Source organism: Pygocentrus nattereri, chromosome 1 (genome assembly GCF_015220715.1).
Source record: "Pygocentrus nattereri isolate fPygNat1 chromosome 1, fPygNat1.pri, whole genome shotgun sequence".
Classification (NCBI taxonomy): domain Eukaryota; kingdom Metazoa; phylum Chordata; class Actinopteri; order Characiformes; family Serrasalmidae; genus Pygocentrus; species Pygocentrus nattereri.
The window spans coordinates 21,330,646-21,354,616 of NC_051211.1; the positions used below are offsets into that span (position 1 = coordinate 21,330,646).

At 35.0% G+C, this 23,971-nt stretch overlaps 25 non-coding genes across 25 annotated transcripts; all 25 read right to left on the reverse strand.

The window, feature by feature from the left end:
• Positions 1-243: 243 nt before the first annotated feature.
• On the reverse strand, positions 244-315 carry trnac-gca. The gene has a single exon. It is a non-coding gene; the product is annotated as a tRNA-Cys (tRNA).
• Positions 316-2,512: 2,197 nt separating this feature from the next.
• On the reverse strand, positions 2,513-2,584 carry trnac-gca. Its single transcript has one exon. It is a non-coding gene; the product is annotated as a tRNA-Cys (tRNA).
• Positions 2,585-3,094: 510 nt separating this feature from the next.
• On the reverse strand, positions 3,095-3,166 carry trnac-gca. The gene has a single exon. It is a non-coding gene; the product is annotated as a tRNA-Cys (tRNA).
• A 1,631-nt stretch (positions 3,167-4,797) lies between these two features.
• Positions 4,798-4,869, reverse strand: trnac-gca. Its single transcript has one exon. It is a non-coding gene; the product is annotated as a tRNA-Cys (tRNA).
• Positions 4,870-5,933: 1,064 nt separating this feature from the next.
• On the reverse strand, positions 5,934-6,005 carry trnac-gca. Its single transcript has one exon. It is a non-coding gene; the product is annotated as a tRNA-Cys (tRNA).
• A 483-nt stretch (positions 6,006-6,488) lies between these two features.
• On the reverse strand, positions 6,489-6,560 carry trnac-gca. Its single transcript has one exon. It is a non-coding gene; the product is annotated as a tRNA-Cys (tRNA).
• A 1,063-nt stretch (positions 6,561-7,623) lies between these two features.
• trnac-gca lies at positions 7,624-7,695 on the reverse strand. The gene has a single exon. It is a non-coding gene; the product is annotated as a tRNA-Cys (tRNA).
• Positions 7,696-8,178: 483 nt separating this feature from the next.
• trnac-gca lies at positions 8,179-8,250 on the reverse strand. The gene has a single exon. It is a non-coding gene; the product is annotated as a tRNA-Cys (tRNA).
• Positions 8,251-9,868: 1,618 nt separating this feature from the next.
• Positions 9,869-9,940, reverse strand: trnac-gca. The gene has a single exon. It is a non-coding gene; the product is annotated as a tRNA-Cys (tRNA).
• Positions 9,941-10,433: 493 nt separating this feature from the next.
• trnac-gca lies at positions 10,434-10,505 on the reverse strand. The gene has a single exon. It is a non-coding gene; the product is annotated as a tRNA-Cys (tRNA).
• A 1,064-nt stretch (positions 10,506-11,569) lies between these two features.
• Positions 11,570-11,641, reverse strand: trnac-gca. The gene has a single exon. It is a non-coding gene; the product is annotated as a tRNA-Cys (tRNA).
• A 481-nt stretch (positions 11,642-12,122) lies between these two features.
• On the reverse strand, positions 12,123-12,194 carry trnac-gca. Its single transcript has one exon. It is a non-coding gene; the product is annotated as a tRNA-Cys (tRNA).
• Positions 12,195-12,687: 493 nt separating this feature from the next.
• Positions 12,688-12,759, reverse strand: trnac-gca. Its single transcript has one exon. It is a non-coding gene; the product is annotated as a tRNA-Cys (tRNA).
• A 494-nt stretch (positions 12,760-13,253) lies between these two features.
• Positions 13,254-13,325, reverse strand: trnac-gca. The gene has a single exon. It is a non-coding gene; the product is annotated as a tRNA-Cys (tRNA).
• A 480-nt stretch (positions 13,326-13,805) lies between these two features.
• Positions 13,806-13,877, reverse strand: trnac-gca. Its single transcript has one exon. It is a non-coding gene; the product is annotated as a tRNA-Cys (tRNA).
• Positions 13,878-16,056: 2,179 nt separating this feature from the next.
• trnac-gca lies at positions 16,057-16,128 on the reverse strand. The gene has a single exon. It is a non-coding gene; the product is annotated as a tRNA-Cys (tRNA).
• Positions 16,129-17,758: 1,630 nt separating this feature from the next.
• trnac-gca lies at positions 17,759-17,830 on the reverse strand. Its single transcript has one exon. It is a non-coding gene; the product is annotated as a tRNA-Cys (tRNA).
• Positions 17,831-18,340: 510 nt separating this feature from the next.
• Positions 18,341-18,412, reverse strand: trnac-gca. The gene has a single exon. It is a non-coding gene; the product is annotated as a tRNA-Cys (tRNA).
• Positions 18,413-18,906: 494 nt separating this feature from the next.
• trnac-gca lies at positions 18,907-18,978 on the reverse strand. Its single transcript has one exon. It is a non-coding gene; the product is annotated as a tRNA-Cys (tRNA).
• A 493-nt stretch (positions 18,979-19,471) lies between these two features.
• trnac-gca lies at positions 19,472-19,543 on the reverse strand. The gene has a single exon. It is a non-coding gene; the product is annotated as a tRNA-Cys (tRNA).
• A 494-nt stretch (positions 19,544-20,037) lies between these two features.
• Positions 20,038-20,109, reverse strand: trnac-gca. The gene has a single exon. It is a non-coding gene; the product is annotated as a tRNA-Cys (tRNA).
• Positions 20,110-21,168: 1,059 nt separating this feature from the next.
• On the reverse strand, positions 21,169-21,240 carry trnac-gca. Its single transcript has one exon. It is a non-coding gene; the product is annotated as a tRNA-Cys (tRNA).
• A 494-nt stretch (positions 21,241-21,734) lies between these two features.
• Positions 21,735-21,806, reverse strand: trnac-gca. Its single transcript has one exon. It is a non-coding gene; the product is annotated as a tRNA-Cys (tRNA).
• Positions 21,807-22,300: 494 nt separating this feature from the next.
• trnac-gca lies at positions 22,301-22,372 on the reverse strand. The gene has a single exon. It is a non-coding gene; the product is annotated as a tRNA-Cys (tRNA).
• A 1,047-nt stretch (positions 22,373-23,419) lies between these two features.
• trnac-gca lies at positions 23,420-23,491 on the reverse strand. Its single transcript has one exon. It is a non-coding gene; the product is annotated as a tRNA-Cys (tRNA).
• Positions 23,492-23,971: the final 480 nt, after the last annotated feature.

Genomic DNA, 23,971 nt, shown 5'->3' on the forward strand with positions numbered 1-23,971 from the left:
TCTGGTAATGGAGATTTCAGACCTATGTGTCAATCTTGGCAGAAAATCACAATACATCAATTCATTAGATCCCCCAAGCAGAAAACCTGAGCTACAAGATCAATACTTGCTCTGAATCTACTTTTGACAAAGCCTAGTTTTTCAGTTCTCAGGTAATTCAGAGTAATTTGCAACACCTCTCCAGAAATACATTCAGGAAGCCTACTCTTCTAGAGCAAATGGCAAATCTAAGGTTTTCAGGCAAGGGGGCACCCAGATTTGAACTGGGGACCTCTTGATCTGCAGTCAAATGCTCTACCACTGAGCTATACCCCCTGATGCAAATCAAACTAAAAAAACTTGGAATAGTCAGGGACTCAAAATGAAACTTTTCATCTCCATAAAAAATTCTGCATCTCTAGAAACATCAAAACGTTATACATTTTTGAAAGCCTTATACAATGAACAAATTTCATGATTCTTCTTGAAAACCTCTTACATTTTTCGAAAGGAAAGCATTAAGAAACTTTATATGTGTATGCTGGGCTTTCAGAGATTTAAAGGAAACACTTCAGAATTTTGACATGTCTGCCAATGAAGATTTCAGACCTATATGTCCACCTTGTGAGAAACTCACTGTACATTAAATCTTTAGAACATCACAAAAGGAAACTTGATTTGAAAGAAAAACTTGCTGTGAATATACATTTGAAAGATAAGAAAGGATGTTAATTTTGCGATACATGCAACATCATGCCTGAATTACATTTTCAAAAGCTTTGATTTTAGAGGAAATATCAAATCTAAGGTTTTCAGGCAAGGGGGCACGCAGATTTGAACTGGGGACCTCTTGATCTGCAGTCAAATGCTCTACCACTGAGCTATACCCCCTGGTGCAAATCAAATGAAAAAAAACTTGGAATAGTCAGGGACTTAAAATGAAACTTTTCATCTCCTTAAAAAATTCTGCATCTCTAGAAACGTCAAAACGTTATAAATTTAAAAGCCTTATACAATGAACCAATTTCATGATTGTTTTTGAAAACCTCTTACATTTTTCGAAAGGAAAGCTTTAAGAAACTTTATATGTGTATGCTGGGCTTTCAGAGATTTAAAGGAAACACTTCAGAATTTTGACATGTCTGCCAATGAAGATTTCAGACCTATATGTCCACCTTGTGAGAAACTCACTGTACATTAAATCTTTAGAACATCACAAAAGGAAACTTGATTTGAAAGAAAAAACTTGCTGTGAATGTACATTTGAAAGATAAGAAAGGATATTAATTTCTCTGGTGATTTTGCGATATATGCAACATCATGCCTGAATTACATTTTCAAAAGCTTTGATTTTAGAGGAAATATCAAAACTAAGGTTTTCAGGAAAGGGGGCACCCAGATTTGAGCTGGGGACCTCTTGATCTGCAGTCAAATGCTCTACCACTGAGCTATACCCCCTGCGGCTTGCAACCATGAAAGCAAATTGAAAAAAAAAAACTTGGAATAGAAGCGGATTCCAAATGAAACTTTTTATCTCCATAAAAAACTCTGCATCTCTAGAAACGTCAAAATGTTACACATTTGAAAGCCTTAAACAATAAACAAATTTCATGATTCTTTTTGAAAACCTCTCACATTTTTCGAAAGGAAAGCTTTAAGAAACTTAAAATGTGTATGCTGGGCTTTCAGAGATTTAAAGGAAACACTTGAGAATCTTGATATGTCTGGTAATGGAGATTTCAGACCTATGTGTCAATCTTGGCAGAAAATCACAATACATCAATTCATTAGATCCCCCAAGCAGAAAACCTGAGCTACAAGATCAACACTTGCTCTGAATCTACTTTTGACAAAGCCTAGTTTTTCAGTTCTCAGGTAATTCAGAGTAATTTGCAACACCTCTCCAGAAATACATTCAGGAAGCCTACTCTTCTAGAGCAAATGGCAAATCTAAGGTTTACAGGGAAGAGGGCACCCAGATTTGAACTGGGGACCTCTTGATCTGCAGGCAAATGATCTACCACTGAGCTATACCCCCTGGTGCAAACACGATAAAAAAAACTTGGAATAGTCAGGGACTCAAAATGAAACTTTTCATCTCCTTAAAAAATTCTGCATCTCTAGAAACGTCAAAACATTATAAATTTAAAAGCCTTATACAATGAACCAATTTCATGATTGTTTTTGAAAACCTCTTACAGTTTTTCGAAAGGAAAGCTTTAAGAAACTTTATATGTGTATGTTGGGCTTTCAGAGATTTAAAGGAAACACTTCAGAATTTTGACATGTCTGCCAATGAAGATTTCAGACCTATATGTCCACCTTGTGAGAAACTCACTGTACATTAAATCTTTAGAACATCACAAAAGGAAACTTGATTTGAAAGAAAAAACTTGCTGTGAATGTACATTTGAAAGATGAGAAAGGCTATTAATTTCTCTGGTGATTTTGCGATATATGCAACATCATGCCTGAATTACATTTTCAAAAGCTTTGATTTTAGAGGAAATATCAAATCTAAGGTTTTCAGGAAAGGGGGCACCCAGATTTGAACTGGGGACCTCTTGATCTGCAGTCAAATGCTCTACCACTGAGCTATACCCCCTGCTGCTTATAACCATGAAAGCAAATTGAAAAAAAAAAAAACTTGGAATAGAAGCGGATTCCAAATGAAACTTTTTATCTCCATAAAAAACTCTGCATCTCTAGAAACGTCAAAATGTTACACATTTGAAAGCCTTAAACAATAAACAAATTTCATGATTCTTTTTGAAAACCTCTCACATTTTTCGAAAGGAAAGCTTTAAGAAACTTAAAATGTGTATGCTGGGCTTTCAGAGATTTAAAGGAAACACTTGAGAATCTTGATATGTCTGGTAATGGAGATTTCAGACCTATGTGTCAATCTTGGCAGAAAATCACAATACATCAATTCATTAGATCCCCCAAGCAGAAAACCTGAGCTCCAAGATCAATACTTGCTCTCAATCTACTTTTGACAAAGCCTAGTTTTTCAGTTCTCAGGTAATTCAGAGTAATTTGCAACACCTCTCCAGAAATACATTCAGGAAGCCTACTCTTCTAGAGCAAATGGCAAATCTAAGGTTTTCAGGCAAGGGGGCACCCAGATTTGAACTGGGGACCTCTTGATCTGCAGTCAAATGCTCTACCACTGAGCTATACCCCCTGGACGCAAATCAAATTAAAAAAACTTGGAATAGTCAGGGACTCAAAATGAAACTTTTCATCTCCATAAAAAATTCTGCATCTCTAGAAACGTCAAAACGTTATACATTTTGAAAGCCTTATACAATGAACCAATTTCATGATTCTTCTTGAAAACCTCTTACATTTTTCGAAAGGAAAGCATTAAGAAACTTTATATGTGTATGCTGGGCTTTCAGAGATTTAAAGGAAACACTTCAAAATTTTGACATGTCTGCCAATGAAGATTTCAGACCTATATGTCCACCTTGTGAGAAACTCACTGTACATTAAATCTTTAGAACATCACAAAAGGAAACTTGATTTGAAAGAAAAACTTGCTGTGAATATACATTTGAAAGATAAGAAAGGATGTTAATTTTGCGATATATGCAACATCATGCCTGAATTACATTTTCAAAAGCTTTGATTTTAGAGGAAATATCAAATCTAAGGTTTTCAGGCAAGGGGGCACCCAGATTTGAACTGGGGACCTCTTGATCTGCAGTCAAATGATCTACCACTGAGCTATACCCCCTGGTGCAAACACGATAAAAAAAACTTGGAATAGTCAGGGACTCAAAATGAAACTTTTCATCTCCTTAAAAAATTCTGCATCTCTAGAAACGTCAAAACATTATAAATTTAAAAGCCTTATACAATGAACCAATTTCATGATTGTTTTTGAAAACCTCTTACAGTTTTTCGAAAGGAAAGCTTTAAGAAACTTTATATGTGTATGCTGGGCTTTCAGAGATTTAAAGGAAACACTTCAGAATTTTGACATGTCTGCCAATGAAGATTTCAGACCTATATGTCCACCTTGTGAGAAACTCACTGTACATTAAATCTTTAGAACATCACAAAAGGAAACTTGATTTGAAAGAAAAAACTTGCTGTGAATGTACATTTGAAAGATGAGAAAGGATATTAATTTCTCTGGTGATTTTGCGATATATGCAACATCATGCCTGAATTACATTTTCAAAAGCTTTGATTTTAGAGGAAATATCAAATCTAAGGTTTGCAGGAAAGGGGGCACCCAGATTTGAACTGGGGACCTCTTGATCTGCAGTCAAATGCCCTACCACTGAGCTATACCCCCTGCTGCTTATAACCATGAAAGCAAATTGAAAAAAAAAAAAACTTGGAATAGAAGCGGATTCAAAATGAAACTTTTTTCTCCATAAAAAACTCTGCATCTCTAGAAACGTCAAAATGTTACACATTTGAAAGCCTTAAACAATAAACAAATTTCATGATTCTTTTTGAAAACCTCTCACATTTTTCGAAAGGAAAGCTTTAAGAAACTTAAAATGTGTATGCTGGGCTTTCAGAGATTTAAAGGAAACACTTGAGAATCTTGATATGTCTGGTAATGGAGATTTCAGACCTATGTGTCAATCTTGGCAGAAAATCACAATACATCAATTCATTAGATCCCCCAAGCAGAAAACCTGAGCTACAAGATCAATACTTGCTCTGAATCTACTTTTGACAAAGCCTAGTTTTTAAGTTCTCAGGTAATTCAGAGTAATTTGCAACACCTCTCCAGAAATACATTCAGGAAGCCTACTCTTCTAGAGCAAATGGCAAATCTAAGGTTTTCAGGCAAGGGGGCACCCAGATTTGAACTGGGGACCTCTTGATCTGCAGTCAAATGCTCTACCACTGAGCTATACCCCCTGATGCAAATCAAATTAAAAAAACTTGGAATAGTCAGGGACTCAAAATGAAACTTTTCATCTCCATAAAAAATTCTGCATCTCTAGAAACATCAAAACGTTATACATTTTTGAAAGCCTTATACAATGAACCAATTTCATGATTCTTCTTGAAAACCTCTTACATTTTTCGAAAGGAAAGCATTAAGAAACTTTATATGTGTATGCTGGGCTTTCAGAGATTTAAAGGAAACACTTCAAAATTTTGACATGTCTGCCAATGAAGATTTCAGACCTATATGTCCACCTTGTGAGAAACTCACTGTACATTAAATCTTTAGAACATCACAAAAGGAAAGTTGATTTAAAAGAAAAACTTGCTGTGAATATACATTTGAAAGATAAGAAAGGATGTTAATTTTGCGATATATGCAACATCATGCCTGAATTACATTTTCAAAAGCTTTCATTTTAGAGGAAATATCAAATCTCAGGTTTTCAGGCAAGGGGGCACGCAGATTTGAACTGGGGACCTCTTGATCTGCAGTCAAATGCTCTACCACTGAGCTATACCCCCTGCTGCTTATAACCATGAAAGCAAATTGAAAAAAAAAAAACTTGGAATAGAAGCGGATTCCAAATGAAACTTTTTATCTCCATAAAAAACTCTGCATCTCTAGAAACGTCAAAATGTTACACATTTGAAAGCCTTAAACAATAAACAAATTTCATGATTCTTTTTGAAAACCTCTCACATTTTTCGAAAGGAAAGCTTTAAGAAACTTAAAATGTGTATGCTGGGCTTTCAGAGATTTAAAGGAAACACTTGAGAATCTTGATATGTCTGGTAATGGAGATTTCAGACCTATGTGTCAATCTTGGCAGAAAATCACAATACATCAATTCATTAGATCCCCCAAGCAGAAAACCTGAGCTACAAGATCAATACTTGCTCTGAATCTACTTTTGACAAAGCCTAGTTTTTAGGTTCTCAGGTAATTCAGAGTAATTTGCAACACCTCTCCAGAAATACATTCAGGAAGCCTACTCTTCTAGAGCAAATGGCAAATCTAAGGTTTTCAGGCAAGGGGGCACCCAGATTTGAACTGGGGACCTCTTGATCTGCAGTCAAATGCTCTACCACTGAGCTATACCCCCCGGTGCAAATCAACTTAAAAAAACTTGGAATAGTCAGGGACTCAAAATGAAACTTTTCATCTCCATAAAAAATTCTGCATCTCTAGAAACGTCAAAACGTTATACATTTTTGAAAGCCTTATACAATGAACCAATTTCATGATTCTTCTTGAAATCCTCTTACATTTTTCGAAAGGAAAGCGTTAAGAAACTTTATATGTGTATGCTGGGCTTTCAGAGATTTAAAGGAAACACTTGAGAATTTTGACATGTCTGCCAATGAAGATTTCAGACATATATGTCCACCTTGTGAGAAACTCACTGTACATTAAATCTTTAGAACATCACAAAAGGAAAGTTGATTTAAAAGTAAAACTTGCTGTGAATATACATTTGAAAGATAAGAAAGGATGTTAATTTTGCGATATATGAAACATCATGCCTGAATTACATTTTCAAAAGCTTTGATTTTAGAGGAAATATCAAATCTAAGGTTTACAGGCAAGGGGGCACCCAGATTTGAACTGGGGACCTCTTGATCTGCAGTCAAATGCTCTACCACTGAGCTATACCCCCTGGTGCAAACACGATAAAAAAAACTTGGAATAGTCAGGGACTCAAAATGAAACTTTTCATCTCCTTAAAAAATTCTGCATCTCTAGAAACGTCAAAACGTTATAAATTTAAAAGCCTTATACAATGAACCAATTTCATGATTCTTCTTGAAAACCTCTTACATTTTTCGAAAGGAAAGCGTTAAGAAACTTTATATGTGTATGCTGGGCTTTCAGAGATTTAAAGGAAACACTTCAGAATTTTGACATGTCTGCCAATGAAGATTTCAGACCTATATGTCCACCTTGTGAGAAACTCACTGTACATTAAATCTTTAGAACATCACAAAAGGAAACTTGATTTGAAAGAAAAACTTGCTGTGAATATACATTTGAAAGATAAGAAAGGATGTTAATTTTGCGATATATGCAACATCATGCCTGAATTACATTTTCAAAAGCTTTGATTTTAGAGGAAATATCAAATCTCAGGTTTTCAAGCAAGGGGGCACGCAGATTTGAACTGGGGACCTCTTGATCTGCAGTCAAATGCTCTACCACTGAGCTATACCCCCTGCTGCTTATAACCATGAAAGCAAATTGAAAAAAAAAAAAACTTGGAATAGAAGCGGATTCCAAATGAAACTTTTTATCTCCATAAAAAACTCTGCATCTCTAGAAACGTCAAAATGTTACACATTTGAAAGCCTTAAACAATAAACAAATTTCATGATTCTTTTTGAAAACCTCTCACATTTTTCGAAAGGAAAGCTTTAAGAAACTTAAAATGTGTATGCTGGGCTTTCAGAGATTTAAAGGAAACACTTGAGAATCTTGATATGTCTGGTAATGGAGATTTCAGACCTATGTGTCAATCTTGGCAGAAAATCACAATACATCAATTCATTAGATCCCCCAAGCAGAAAACCTGAGCTACAAGATCAATACTTGCTCTGAATCTACTTTTGACAAAGCCTAGTTTTTAGGTTCTCAGGTAATTCAGAGTAATTTGCAACACCTCTCCAGAAATACATTCAGGAAGCCTACTCTTCTAGAGCAAATGGCAAATCTAAGGTTTTCAGGCAAGGGGGCACCCAGATTTGAACTGGGGACCTCTTGATCTGCAGTCAAATGCTCTACCACTGAGCTATACCCCCTGGTGCAAACACGATAAAAAAAACTTGGAATAGTCAGGGACTCAAAATGAAACTTTTCATCTCCATAAAAAATTCTGCATCTCTAGAAACGTCAAAACGTTATACATTTTGAAAGCCTTATACAATGAACCAATTTCATGATTGTTTTTGAAAACCTCTTACATTTTTCGAAAGGAAAGCGTTAAGAAACTTTATATGTGTATGCTGGGCTTTCAGAGATTTAAAGGAAACACTTCAGAACTTTGACATGTCTGCCAATGAAGATTTCAGACCTATATGTCCACCTTGTGAGAAACTCACTGTACATTAAATCTTTAGAACATCACAAAAGGAAACTTGATTTAAAAGAAAAACTTGCTGTGAATATACATTTGAAAGATAAGAAAGGATGTTAATTTTGCTGATATATGCAACATCATGCCTGAATTACATTTTCAAAAGCTTTGATTTTAGAGGAAATATCAAATCTAAGGTTTTCAGGCAAGGGGGCACCCAGATTTGAACTGGGGACCTCTTGATCTGCAGTCAAATGCTCTACCACTGAGCTATACCCCCTGGTGCAAACACGATAAAAAAAACTTGGAATAGTCAGGGACTCAAAATGAAACTTTTCATCTCCTTAAAAAATTCTGCATCTCTAGAAACGTCAAAACGTTATAAATTTAAAAGCCTTATACAATGAACCAATTTCATGATTCTTCTTGAAAACCTCTTACATTTTTCGAAAGGAAAGCTTTAAGAAACTTTATATGTGTATGCTGGGCTTTCAGAGATTTAAAGGAAACACTTCAGAATTTTGACATGTCTGCCAATGAAGATTTCAGACCTATATGTCCACCTTGTGAGAAACTCACTGTACATTAAATCTTTAGAACATCACAAAAGGAAACTTGATTTGAAAGAAAAAACTTGCTGTGAATATACATTTGAAAGATAAGAAAGGATGTTAATTTTGCGATATATGCAACATCATGCCTGAATTACATTTTCAAAAGCTTTGATTTTAGAGGAAATATCAAATCTCAGGTTTTCAAGCAAGGGGGCACGCAGATTTGAACTGGGGACCTCTTGATCTGCAGTCAAATGCTCTACCACTGAGCTATACCCCCTGCTGCTTATAACCATGAAAGCAAATTGAAAAAAAAAAAACTTGGAATAGAAGCGGATTCCAAATGAAACTTTTTATCTCCATAAAAAACTCTGCATCTCTAGAAACGTCAAAATGTTACACATTTGAAAGCCTTAAACAATAAACAAATTTCATGATTCTTTTTGAAAACCTCTCACATTTTTCGAAAGGAAAGCTTTAAGAAACTTAAAATGTGTATGCTGGGCTTTCAGAGATTTAAAGGAAACACTTGAGAATCTTGATATGTCTGGTAATGGAGATTTCAGACCTATGTGTCAATCTTGGCAGAAAATCACAATACATCAATTCATTAGATCCCCCAAGCAGAAAACCTGAGCTACAAGACCAATACTTGCTCTGAATCTACTTTTGACAAAGCCTAGTTTTTCAGTTCTCAGGTAATTCAGAGTAATTTGCAACACCTCTCCAGAAATACATTCAGGAAGCCTACTCTTCTAGAGCAAATGGCAAATCTAAGGTTTTCAGGCAAGGGGGCACCCAGACTTGAACTGGGGACCTCTTGATCTGCAGTCAAATGCTCTACCACTGAGCTATACCCCCTGGTGCAAATCAACTTAAAAAAACTTGGAATAGTCAGGGACTCAAAATGAAACTTTTCATCTCCATAAAAAATTCTGCATCTCTAGAAACGTCAAAACGTTATACATTTTTGAAAGCCTTATACAATGAACCAATTTCATGATTCTTCTTGAAAACCTCTTACATTTTTCGAAAGGAAAGCGTTAAGAAACTTTATATGTGTATGCTGGGCTTTCAGAGATTTAAAGGAAACACTTGAGAATTTTGACATGTCTGCCAATGAAGATTTCAGACCTATATGTCCACCTTGTGAGAAACTCACTGTACATTAAATCTTTAGAACATCACAAAAGGAAAGTTGATTTAAAAGAAAAACTTGCTGTGAATATACATTTGAAAGATAAGAAAGGATGTTAATTTTGCGATATATGCAACATCATGCCTGAATTACATTTTCAAAAGCTTTGATTTTAGAGGAAATATCAAATCTAAGGTTTTCAGGCAAGGGGGCACCCAGATTTGAACTGGGGACCTCTTGATCTGCAGTCAAATGCTCTACCACTGAGCTATACCCCCTGGTGCAAACATGATAAAAAAACTTGGAATAGTCAGGGACTCAAAATGAAACTTTTCATCTCCTTAAAAAATTCTGCATCTCTAGAAACGTCAAAACGTTATAAATTTAAAAGCCTTATACAATGAACCAATTTCATGATTCTTCTTGAAAACCTCTTACATTTTTCGAAAGGAAAGCTTTAAGAAACTTTATATGTGTATGCTGGGCTTTCAGAGATTTAAAGGAAACACTTCAGAATTTTGACATGTCTGCCAATGAAGATTTCAGACCTATATGTCCACCTTGTGAGAAACTCACTGTACATTAAATCTTTAGAACATCACAAAAGGAAACTTGATTTGAAAGAAAAAACTTGCTGTGAATGTACATTTGAAAGATGAGAAAGGATATTAATTTCTCTGGTGATTTTGCGATATATGCAACATCATGCCTGAATTACATTTTCAAAAGCTTTGATTTTAGAGGAAATATCAAATCTAAGGTTTTCAGGAAAGGGGGCACCCAGATTTGAACTGGGGACCTCTTGATCTGCAGTCAAATGCTCTACCACTGAGCTATACCCCCTGCTGCTTATAACCATGAAAGCAAATTGAAAAAAAAAAAAACTTGGAATAGAAGCGGATTCCAAATGAAACTTTTTATCTCCATAAAAAACTCTGCATCTCTAGAAACGTCAAAATGTTACACATTTGAAAGCCTTAAACAATAAACAAATTTCATGATTCTTTTTGAAAACCTCTCACATTTTTCGAAAGGAAAGCTTTAAGAAACTTAAAATGTGTATGCTGGGCTTTCAGAGATTTAAAGGAAACACTTGAGAATCTTGATATGTCTGGTAATGGAGATTTCAGACCTATGTGTCAATCTTGGCAGAAAATCACAATACATCAATTCATTAGATCCCCCAAGCAGAAAACCTGAGCTACAAGATCAATTCTTGCTCTGAATGTACTTTTGACAAAGCCTAGTTTTTCAGTTCTCTGGTAATTCAGAGTAATTTGCAACACCTCTCCAGAAATACATTCAGGAAGCCTACTCTTCTAGAGCAAATGGCAAATCTAAGGTTTTCAGGCAAGGGGGCACCCAGACTTGAACTGGGGACCTCTTGATCTGCAGTCAAATGCTCTACCACTGAGCTATACCCCCTGGTGCAAATCAAATTAAAAAAACTTGGAATAGTCAGGGACTCAAAATGAAACTTTTCATCTCCATAAAAAATTCTGCATCTCTAGAAACGTCAAAACGTTATACATTTTGAAAGCCTTATACAATGAACCAATTTCATGATTCTTCTTGAAAACCTCTTACATTTTTCGAAAGGAAAGCGTTAAGAAACTTTATATGTGTATGCTGGGCTTTCAGAGATTTAAAGGAAACACTTCAGAATTTTGACATGTCTGCCAATGAAGATTTCAGACCTATATGTCCACCTTGTGAGAAACTCACTGTACATTAAATCTTTAGAACATCACAAAAGGAAAGTTGATTTAAAAGAAAAACTTGCTGTGAATATACATTTGAAAGATAAGAAAGGATGTTAATTTTGCGATATATGCAACATCATGCCTGAATTACATTTTCAAAAGCTTTGATTTTAGAGGAAATATCAAATCTAAGGTTTTCAGGCAAGGGGGCACCCAGATTTGAACTGGGGACCTCTTGATCTGCAGTCAAATGCTCTACCACTGAGCTATACCCCCTGGTGCAAACACGATAAAAAAAACTTGGAATAGTCAGGGACTCAAAATGAAACTTTTCATCTCCTTAAAAAATTCTGCATCTCTAGAAACGTCAAAACGTTATAAATTTAAAAGCCTTATACAATGAACCAATTTCATGATTGTTCTTGAAAACCTCTTACATTTTTCGAAAGGAAAGCTTTAAGAAACTTTATATGTGTATGCTGGGCTTTCAGAGATTTAAAGGAAACACTTCAGAATTTTGACATGTCTGCCAATGAAGATTTCAGACCTATATGTCCACCTTGTGAGAAACTCACTGTACATTAAATCTTTAGAACATCACAAAAGGAAAGTTGATTTAAAAGAAAAACTTGCTGTGAATATACATTTGAAAGATAAGAAAGGATGTTAATTTTGCGATATATGCAACATCATGCCTGAATTACATTTTCAAAAGCTTTGATTTTAGAGGAAATATCAAATCTAAGGTTTTCAGGCAAGGGGGCACCCAGATTTGAACTGGGGACCTCTTGATCTGCAGTCAAATGCTCTACCACTGAGCTATACCCCCTGGCGGAAACACGATAAAAAAAACTTGGAATAGTCAGGGACTCAAAATGAAACTTTTCATCTCCTTAAAAAATTCTGCATCTCTAGAAACGTCAAAACGTTATAAATTTAAAAGCCTTATACAATGAACCAATTTCATGATTCTTCTTGAAAACCTCTTACATTTTTCGAAAGGAACCTTTAAGAAACTTTATATGTGTATACTGGGCTTTCAGAGATTTAAAGGAAACACTTCAGAATTTTGACATGTCTGCCAATGAAGATTTCAGACCTATATGTCCACCTTGTGAGAAACTCACTGTACATTAAATCTTTAGAACATCACAAAAGGAAACTTGATTTGAAAGAAAAAACTTGCTGTGAATGTACATTTGAAAGATGAGAAAGGATATTAATTTCTCTGGTGATTTTGCGATATATGCAACATCATGCCTGAATTACATTTTCAAAAGCTTTGATTTTAGAGGAAATATCAAATCTAAGGTTTTCAGGTAAGGGGGCACCCAGATTTGAACTGGGGACCTCTTGATCTGCAGTCAAATGCTCTACCACTGAGCTATACCCCCTGGTGCAAACACGATAAAAAAAACTTGGAATAGTCAGGGACTCAAAATGAAACTTTTCATCTCCTTAAAAAATTCTGTATCTCTAGAAACGTCAAAACATTATAAATTTAAAAGCCTTATACAATGAACCAATTTCATGATTGTTTTTGAAAACCTCTTACATTTTTCGAAAGGAAAGCTTTAAGAAACTTTATATGTGTATGCTGGGCTTTCAGAGATTTAAAGGAAACACTTCAGAATTTTGACATGTCTGCCAATGAAGATTTCAGACCTATATGTCCACCTTGTGAGAAACTCACTGTACATTAAATCTTTAGAACATCACAAAAGGAAACTTGATTTGAAAGAAAAAACTTGCTGTGAATGTACATTTGAAAGATGAGAAAGGATATTAATTTCTCTGGTGATTTTGCGATATATGCAACATCATGCCTGAATTACATTTTCAAAAGCTTTGATTTTAGAGGAAACATCAAATCCAAGGTTTTCAGGCAAGGGGGCACCCAGATTTGAACTGGGGACCTCTTGATCTGCAGTCAAATGCTCTACCACTGAGCTATACCCCCTGGTGCAAACACGATAAAAAAAACTTGGAGTAGTCAGGGACTCAAATGAATCTTTTCATCTCCTTAAAAAATTCTGCATCTCTAGAAACGTCAAAACGTTATAAATTTAAAAGCCTTATACAATGAACCAATTTCATGATTGTTTTTGAAAACCTCTTACATTTTTCGAAAGGAAAGCTTTAAGAAACTTTATATGTGTATGCTGGGCTTTCAGAGATTTAAAGGAAACACTTCAGAATTTTGACATGTCTGCCAATGAAGATTTCAGACCTATATGTCCACCTTGTGAGAAACTCACTGTACATTAAATCTTTAGAACATCACAAAAGGAAAGTTGATTTAAAAGAAAAACTTGCTGTGAATATACATTTGAAAGATAAGAAAGGATGTTAATTTTGCGATATATGCAACATCATGCCTGAATTACATTTTCAAAAGCTTTGATTTTAGAGGAAATATCAAATCTAAGGTTTTCAGGCAAGGGGGCACCCAGATTTGAACTGGGGACCTCTTGATCTGCAGTCAAATGCTCTACCACTGAGCTATACCCCCTGGCGCAAACACGATAAAAAAAACTTGGAATAGTCAGGGACTCAAAATGAAACTTTTCATCTCCTTAAAAAATTCTGCATCTCTAGAAACGTCAAAACGTTATAAATTTAAAAGCCTTATACAATGAACCAATTTCATGATTCTTCTTGAAAACCTCTTACATTTTTCGAAAGGAAAGCTTTAAGAAACTTTATATGTGTATGCTGGGCTTTCAGAGATTTAAAGGAAACACTTCAGAATTTTGACATGTCTGCCAATGAAGATTTCAGACCTATATGTCCACCTTGTGAGAAACTCACTGTACATTAAATCTTTAGAACATCACAAAAGGAAACTTGATTTGAAAGAAAAAACTTGCTGTGAATGTACATTTGAAAGATGAGAAAGGATATTAATTTCTCTGCTGATTTTGCGATATATGCAACATCATGCCTGAATTACATTTTCAAAAGCTTTGATTTTAGAGGAAATATCAAATCTAAGGTTTTCAGGCAAGGGGGCACCCAGATTTGAACTGGGGACCTCTTGATCTGCAGTCAAATGCTCTACCACTGAGCTATACCCGCTGGTGCAAACACGATAAAAAAAACTTGGAATAGTCAGGGACTCAAAATGAATCTTTTCATCTCCTTAAAAAATTCTTCATCTCTAGAAACGTCAAAACGTTATAAATTTAAAAGCCTTATACAATGAACCAATTTCATGATTGTTTTTGAAAACCTCTTACATTTTTCGAAAGGAAAGCTTTAAGAAACTTTATATGTGTATGCTGGGCTTTCAGAGATTTAAAGGAAACACTTGAGAATCTTGATATGTCTGGTAATGGAGATTTCAGACCTATGTGTCAATCTTGGCAGAAAATCACAATACATCAATTCATTAGATCCCCCAAGCAGAAAACCGGAGCTACAAGATCAATTCTTGCTCTGAATGTACTTTTGACAAAGCCTAGTTTTTCAGTTCTCTGGTAATTCAGAGTAATTTGCAACACCTCTCCAGAAATACATTCAGGAAGCCTACTCTTCTAGAGCAAATGGCAAATCTAAGGTTTTCAGGCAAGGGGGCACCCAGACTTGAACTGGGGACCTCTTGATCTGCAGTCAAATGCTCTACCACTGAGCTATACCCCCTGGTGCAAATCAAATTAAAAAAACTTGGAATAGTCAGGGACTCAAAATGAAACTTTTCATCTCCATAAAAAATTCTGCATCTCTAGAAACGTCAAAACGTTATACATTTTTGAAAGCCTTATACAATGAACCAATTTCATGACTCTTCTTGAAAACCTCTTACATTTTTCGAAAGGAAAGCGTTAAGAAACTTTATATGTGTATGCTGGGCTTTCAGAGATTTAAAGGAAACACTTGAGAATTTTGACCTGTCTGCCAATGAAGATTTCAGACCTATATGTCCACCTTGTGAGAAACTCACTGTACATTAAATCTTTAGAACATCACAAAAGGAAAGTTGATTTAAAAGAAAAACTTGCTGTGAATATACATTTGAAAGATAAGAAAGGATGTTAATTTTGCGATATATGCAACATCATGCCTGAATTACATTTTCAAAAGCTTTGATTTTAGAGGAAATATCAAATCTAAGGTTTTCAGGCAAGGGGGCACCCAGATTTGAACTGGGGACCTCTTGGTCTGCAGTCAAATGCTCTACCACTGAGCTATACCCCCTGGTGCAAACATGATAAAAAAAACTTGGAATAGTCAGGGACTCAAAATGAAACTTTTCATCTCCTTAAAAAATTCTGCATCTCTAGAAACGTCAAAACGTTATAAATTTAAAAGCCTTATACAATGAACCAATTTCATGATTCTTCTTGAAAACCTCTTACATTTTTCGAAAGGAAAGCGTTAAGAAACTTTATATGTGTATGCTGGGCTTTCAGAGATTTAAAGGAAACACTTCAGAATTTTGACATGTCTGCCACTGAAGATTTCAGACCTATATGTCCACCTTGTGAGAAACTCACTGTACATTAAATCTTTAGAACATCACAAAAGGAAACTTGATTTGAAAGAAAAAACTTGCTGTGAATGTACATTTGAAAGATGAGAAAGGATATTAATTTCTCTGGTGATTTTGCGATATATGCAACATCATGCCTGAATTACATTTTCAAAAGCTTTGATTTTAGAGGAAATATCAAATCTAAGGTTTTCAGGCAAGGGGGCACCCAGATTTGAACTGGGGACCTCTTGATCTGCAGTCAAATGCTCTACCACTGAGCTATACCCCCTGCTGCTTATAACCATGAAAGCAAATTGAAAAAAAAAAAACTTGGAATAGAAGCGGATTCCAAATGAAACTTTTTATCTCCATAAAAAACTCTGCATCTCTAGAAACGTCAAAATGTTACACATTTGAAAGCCTTAAACAATAAACAAATTTCATGATTCTTTTTGAAAACCTCTCACATTTTTCGAAAGGAAAGCTTTAAGAAACTTAAAATGTGTATGCTGGGCTTTCAGAGATTTAAAGGAAACACTTGAGAATCTTGATATGTCTGGTAATGGAGATTTCAGACCTATGTGTCAATCTTGGCAGAAAATCACAATACATCAATTCATTAGATCCCCCAAGCAGAAAACCTGAGCTACAAGATCAATTCTTGCTCTGAATCTACTTTTGACAAAGCCTAGTTTTTCAGTTCTCTGGTAATTCAGAGTAATTTGCAACACCTCTCCAGAAATACATTCAGGAAGCCTACTCTTCTAGAGCAAATGGCAAATCTAAGGTTTTCAGGCAAGGGGGCACCCAGACTTGAACTGGGGACCTCTTGATCTGCAGTCAAATGCTCTACCACTGAGCTATACCCCCTGGTGCAAATCAAATTAAAAAAACTTGGAATAGTCAGGGACTCAAAATGAAACTTTTCATCTCCATAAAAAATTCTGCATCTCTAGAAACGTCAAAACGTTATACATTTTTGAAAGCCTTATACAATGAACCAATTTCATGATTCTTCTTGAAAACCTCTTACATTTTTCGAAAGGAAAGCGTTAAGAAACTTTATATGTGTATGCTGGGCTTTCAGAGATTTAAAGGAAACACTTGAGAATTTTGACACGTCTGCCAATGAAGATTTCAGACCTATATGTCCACCTTGTGAGAAACTCACTGTACATTAAATCTTTAGAACATCACAAAAGGAAAGTTGATTTAAAAGAAAAACTTGCTGTGAATATACATTTGAAAGATAAGAAAGGATGTTAATTTTGCGATATATGCAACATCATGCCTGAATTACATTTTCAAAAGCTTTGATTTTAGAGGAAATATCAAATCTAAGGTTTTCAGGCAAGGGGGCACCCAGATTTGAACTGGGGACCTCTTGGTCTGCAGTCAAATGCTCTACCACTGAGCTATACCCCCTGGTGCAAACACTATAAAAAAAAATTGGAATAGTCAGGGACTCAAAATGAAACTTTTCATCTCCTTAAAAAATTATGCATCTCTAGAAACGTCAAAACGTTATAAATTTAAAAGCCTTATACAATGAACCAATTTCATGATTCTTCTTGAAAACCTCTTACATTTTTCGAAAGGAAAGCGTTAAGAAACTTTATATGTGTATGCTGGGCTTTCAGAGATTTAAAGGAAACACTTCAGAATTTTGACATGTCTGCCAATGAAGATTTCAGACCTATATGTCCACCTTGTGAGAAACTCACTGTACATTAAATCTTTAGAACATCACAAAAGGAAACTTGATTTGAAAGAAAAAACTTGCTGTGAATGTACATTTGAAAGATGAGAAAGGATATTAATTTCTCTGGTGATTTTGCGATATATGCAACATCATGCCTGAATTACATTTTCAAAAGCTTTGATTTTAGAGGAAATATCAAATCTAAGGTTTTCAGGCAAGGGGGCACCCAGATTTGAACTGGGGACCTCTTGATCTGCAGTCAAATGCTCTACCACTGAGCTATACCCCCTGCTGCTATAACCATGAAAGCAAATTGAAAAAAAAAAACTTGGAATAGTAAGCGGATTCCAAATGAAACTTTTCATCTCCATAAAAAACTCTGCATCTCTAGAAACGTCAAAATGTTATACATTTGAAAGCCTTATACAATAAACAAATTTCATGATTCTTTTTGAAAACCTCTCACATTTTTCGAAAGGAAAGCTTTAAGAAACTTAAAATGTGTATGCTGGGCTTTCAGAGATTTAAAGGAAACACTTGAGAATCTTGATATGTCTGGTAATGGAGATTTCAGACCTATGTGTCCACCTTGTGAGAAACTCACTGTACATTAAATCTTTAGAACATCACAAAAGGAAACTTGATTTGAAAGAAAAAACTTGCTATGAATGTACATTTGAAAGATGAGAAAGGATATTAATTTCTCTGGTGATTTTGCGATATATGCAACATCATGCCTGAATTACATTTTCAAAAGCTTTGATTTTAGAGGAAATATCAAATCTAAGGTTTTCAGGTAAGGGGGCACCCAGATTTGAACTGGGGACCTCTTGATCTGCAGTCAAATGCTCTACCACTGAGCTATACCCCCTGGTGCAAACACGATAAAAAAAACTTGGAATAGTCAGGGACTCAAAATGAAACTTTTCATCTCCTTAAAAAATTCTGTATCTCTAGAAACGTCAAAACATTATAAATTTAAAAGCCTTATACAATGAACCAATTTCATGATTGTTTTTGAAAACCTCTTACATTTTTCGAAAGGAAAGCTTTAAGAAACTTTATATGTGTATGCTGGGCTTTCAGAGATTTAAAGGAAACACTTCAGAATTTTGACATGTCTGCCAATGAAGATTTCAGACCTATATGTCCACCTTGTGAGAAACTCACTGTACATTAAATCTTTAGAACATCACAAAAGGAAACTTGATTTGAAAGAAAAAACTTGCTGTGAATGTACATTTGAAAGATGAGAAAGGATATTAATTTCTCTGGTGATTTTGCGATATATGCAACATCATGCCTGAATTACATTTTCAAAAGCTTTGATTTTAGAGGAAATATCAAATCTAAGGTTTTCAGGCAAGGGGGCACCCAGATTTGAACTGGGGACCTCTTGATCTGCAGTCAAATGCTCTACCACTGAGCTATACCCCCTGGTGCAAACACGATAAAAAAAACTTGGAATAGTCAGGGACTCAAATGAAACTTTTCATCTCCTTAAAAAATTCTGCATCTCTAGAAACGTCAAAACGTTATAAATTTAAAAGCCTTATACAATGAACCAATTTCATGATTGTTTTTGAAAACCTCTTACATTTTTCGAAAGGAAAGCTTTAAGAAACTTTATATGTGTATACTGGGCTTTCAGAGATTTAAAGGAAACACTTCAGAATTTTGACATGTCTGCCAATGAAGATTTCAGACCTATATGTCCACCTTGTGAGAAACTCACTGTACATTAAATCTTTAGAACATCACAAAAGGAAACTTGATTTGAAAGAAAAAACTTGCTGTGAATGTACATTTGAAAGATGAGAAAGGATATTAATTTCTCTGGTGATTTTGCGATATATGCAACATCATGCCTGAATTACATTTTCAAAAGCTTTGATTTTAGAGGAAATATCAAATCTAAGGTTTTCAGGCAAGGGGGCACCCAGATTTGAACTGGGGACCTCTTGATCTGCAGTCAAATGCTCTACCACTGAGCTATACCCCCTGGCGCAAACACGATAAAAAAAACTTGGAATAGTCAGGGACTCAAAATGAAACTTTTCATCTCCTTAAAAAATTCTGCATCTCTAGAAACGTCAAAACGTTATAAATTTAAAAGCCTTATACAATGAACCAATTTCATGATTCTTCTTGAAAACCTCTTACATTTTTCGAAAGGAAAGCGTTAAGAAACTTTATATGTGTATGCTGGGCTTTCAGAGATTTAAAGGAAACACTTCAGAATTTTGACATGTCTGCCAATGAAGATTTCAGACCTATATGTCCACCTTGTGAGAAACTCACTGTACATTAAATCTTTAGAACATCACAAAAGGAAACTTGATTTGAAAGAAAAAACTTGCTGTGAATGTACATTTGAAAGATGAGAAAGGATATTAATTTCTCTGGTGATTTTGCGATATATGCAACATCATGCCTGAATTACATTTTCAAAAGCTTTGATTTTAGAGGAAATATCAAATCTAAGGTTTTCAGGAAAGGGGGCACCCAGATTTGAACTGGGGACCTCTTGATCTGCAGTCAAATGCTCTACCACTGAGCTATACCCCCTGCTGCTATACCATGAAAGCAAATTGAAAAAAAAAAACTTGGAATAGAAGCGGATTCCAAATGAAACTTTTTATCTCCATAAAAAACTCTGCATCTCTAGAAACGTCAAAATGTTACACATTTGAAAGCCTTAAACAATAAACAAATTTCATGATTCTTTTTGAAAACCTCTCACATTTTTCGAAAGGAAAGCTTTAAGAAACTTAAATGTGTATGCTGGGCTTTCAGAGATTTAAAGGAAACACTTGAGAATCTTGATATGTCTGGTAATGGAGATTTCAGACCTATGTGTCAATCTTGGCAGAAAATCACAATACATCAATTCATTAGATCCCCCAAGCAGAAAACCTGAGCTACAAGATCAATACTTGCTCTGAATCTACTTTTGACAAAGCCTAGTTTTTCAGTTCTCTGGTAATTCAGAGTAATTTGCAACACCTCTCCAGAAATACATTCAGGAAGCCTACTCTTCTAGAGCAAATGGCAAATCTAAGGTTTTCAGGCAAGGGGGCACCCAGACTTGAACTGGGGACCTCTTGATCTGCAGTCAAATGCTCTACCACTGAGCTATACCCCCTGGTGCAAATCAAATTAAAAAAACTTGGAATAGTCAGGGACTCAAAATGAAACTTTTCATCTCCATAAAAAATTCTGCATCTCTAGAAACGTCAAAACGTTATACATTTTGAAAGCCTTATACAATGAACCAATTTCATGATTCTTCTTGAAAACCTCTTACATTTTTCGAAAGGAAAGCGTTAAGAAACTTTATATGTGTATGCTGGGCTTTCAGAGATTTAAAGGAAACACTTGAGAATTTTGACACGTCTGCCAATGAAGATTTCAGACCTATATGTCCACCTTGTGAGAAACTCACTGTACATTAAATCTTTAGAACATCACAAAAGGAAAGTTGATTTAAAAGAAAAACTTGCTGTGAATATACATTTGAAAGATAAGAAAGGATGTTAATTTTGCGATATATGCAACATCATGCCTGAATTACATTTTCAAAAGCTTTGATTTTAGAGGAAATATCAAATCTAAGGTTTTCAGGCAAGGGGGCACCCAGATTTGAACTGGGGACCTCTTGATCTGCAGTCAAATGCTCTACCACTGAGCTATACCCCCTGGCGCAAACACGATAAAAAAAACTTGGAATAGTCAGGGACTCAAAATGAAACTTTTCATCTCCTTAAAAAATTCTGCATCTCTAGAAACGTCAAAACGTTATAAATTTAAAAGCCTTATACAATGAACCAATTTCATGATTCTTCTTGAAAACCTCTTACATTTTTCGAAAGGAAAGCGTTAAGAAACTTTATATGTGTATGCTGGGCTTTCAGAGATTTAAAGGAAACACTTCAGAATTTTGACATGTCTGCCAATGAAGATTTCAGACCTATATGTCCACCTTGTGAGAAACTCACTGTACATTAAATCTTTAGAACATCACAAAAGGAAACTTGATTTGAAAGAAAAAACTTGCTGTGAATGTACATTTGAAAGATGAGAAAGGATATTAATTTCTCTGGTGATTTTGCGATATATGCAACATCATGCCTGAATTACATTTTCAAAAGCTTTGATTTTAGAGGAAATATCAAATCTAAGGTTTTCAGGCAAGGGGGCACCCAGATTTGAACTGGGGACCTCTTGATCTGCAGTCAAATGCTCTACCACTGAGCTATACCCCCTGGCGGAAACACGATAAAAAAAACTTGGAATAGTCAGGGACTCAAAATGAAACTTTTCATCTCCTTAAAAAATTCTGCATCTCTAGAAACGTCAAAACGTTATAAATTTAAAAGCCTTATACAATGAACCAATTTCATGATTCTTCTTGAAAACCTCTTACATTTTTCGAAAGGAAAGCTTTAAGAAACTTTATATGTGTATACTGGGCTTTCAGAGATTTAAAGGAAACACTTCAGAATTTTGACATGTCTGCCAATGAAGATTTCAGACCTATATGTCCACCTTGTGAGAAACTCACTGTACATTAAATCTTTAGAACATCACAAAAGGAAACTTGATTTGAAAGAAAAAACTTGCTGTGAATGTACATTTGAAAGATGAGAAAGGATATTAATTTCTCTGGTGATTTTGCGATATATGCAACATCATGCCTGAATTACATTTTCAAAAGCTTTGATTTTAGAGGAAATATCAAATCTAATGTTTTCAGGTAAGGGGGCACCCAGATTTGAACTGGGGACCTCTTGATCTGCAGTCAAATGCTCTACCACTGAGCTATACCCCCTGCTGCAAACACGATAAAAAAAACTTGGAATAGTCAGGGACTCAAATGAAACTTTTCATCTCCTTAAAAAATTCTGTCATCTCTAGAAACGTCAAAACATTATAAATTTAAAAGCCTTATACAATGAACCAATTTCATGATTGTTTTTGAAAACCTCTTACATTTTTCGAAAGGAAAGCTTTAAGAAACTTTATATGTGTATGCTGGGCTTTCAGAGATTTAAAGGAAACACTTCAGAATTTTGACATGTCTGCCAATGAAGATTTCAGACCTATATGTCCACCTTGTGAGAAACTCACTGTACATTAAATCTTTAGAACATCACAAAAGGAAACTTGATTTGAAAGAAAAAACTTGCTGTGAATGTACATTTGAAAGATGAGAAAGGATATTAATTTCTCTGGTGATTTTGCGATATATGCAACATCATGCCTGAATTACATTTTCAAAAGCTTTGATTTTAGAGGAAATATCAAAACTAAGGTTTTCAGGAAAGGGGGCACCCAGATTTGAACTGGGGACCTCTTGATCTGCAGTCAAATGCTCTACCACTGAGCTATACCCCATGGTGCAAACACGATAAAAAAAACTTGGAATAGTCAGGGACTCAAAATGAAACTTTTCATCTCCATAAAAAATTCTGCATCTCTAGAAACGTCAAAACGTTATAAATTTAAAAGCCTTATACAATGAACCAATTTCATGATTGTTTTTGAAAACCTCTTACATTTTTCGAAAGGAAAGCTTTAAGAAACTTTATATGTGTATGCTGGGCTTTCAGAGATTTAAAGGAAACACTTCAGAATTTTGACATGTCTGCCAATGAAGATTTCAGACCTATATGTCCACCTTGTGAGAAACTCACTGTACATTAAATCTTTAGAACATCACAAAAGGAAAGTTGATTTAAAAGAAAAACTTGCTGTGAATATACATTTGAAAGATAAGAAAGGATGTTAATTTTGCGATATATGCAACATCATGCCTGAATTACATTTTCAAAAGCTTTGATTTTAGAGGAAATATCAAATCTAAGGTTTTCAGGCAAGGGGGCACCCAGATTTGAACTGGGGACCTCTTGATCTGCAGTCAAATGCTCTACCACTGAGCTATACCCCCTGGTGCAAACACGATAAAAAAAACTTGGAATAGTCAGGGACTCAAAATGAAACTTTTCATCTCCTTAAAAAATTCTGCATCTCTAGAAACGTCAAAACGTTATAAATTTAAAAGCCTTATACAATGAACCAATTTCATGATTCTTCTTGAAAACCTCTTACATTTTTCGAAAGGAAAGCTTTAAGAAACTTTATATGTGTATGCTGGGCTTTCAGAGATTTAAAGGAAACACTTCAGAATTTTGACATGTCTGCCAATGAAGATTTCAGACCTATATGTCCACCTTGTGAGAAACTCACTGTACATTAAATCTTTAGAACATCACAAAAGGAAACTTGATTTGAAAGAAAAAACTTGCTGTGAATGTACATTTGAAAGATGAGAAAGGATATTAATTTCTCTGGTGATTTTGCGATATATGCAACATCATGCCTGAATTACATTTTCAAAAGCTTTGATTTTAGAGGAAATATCAAATCT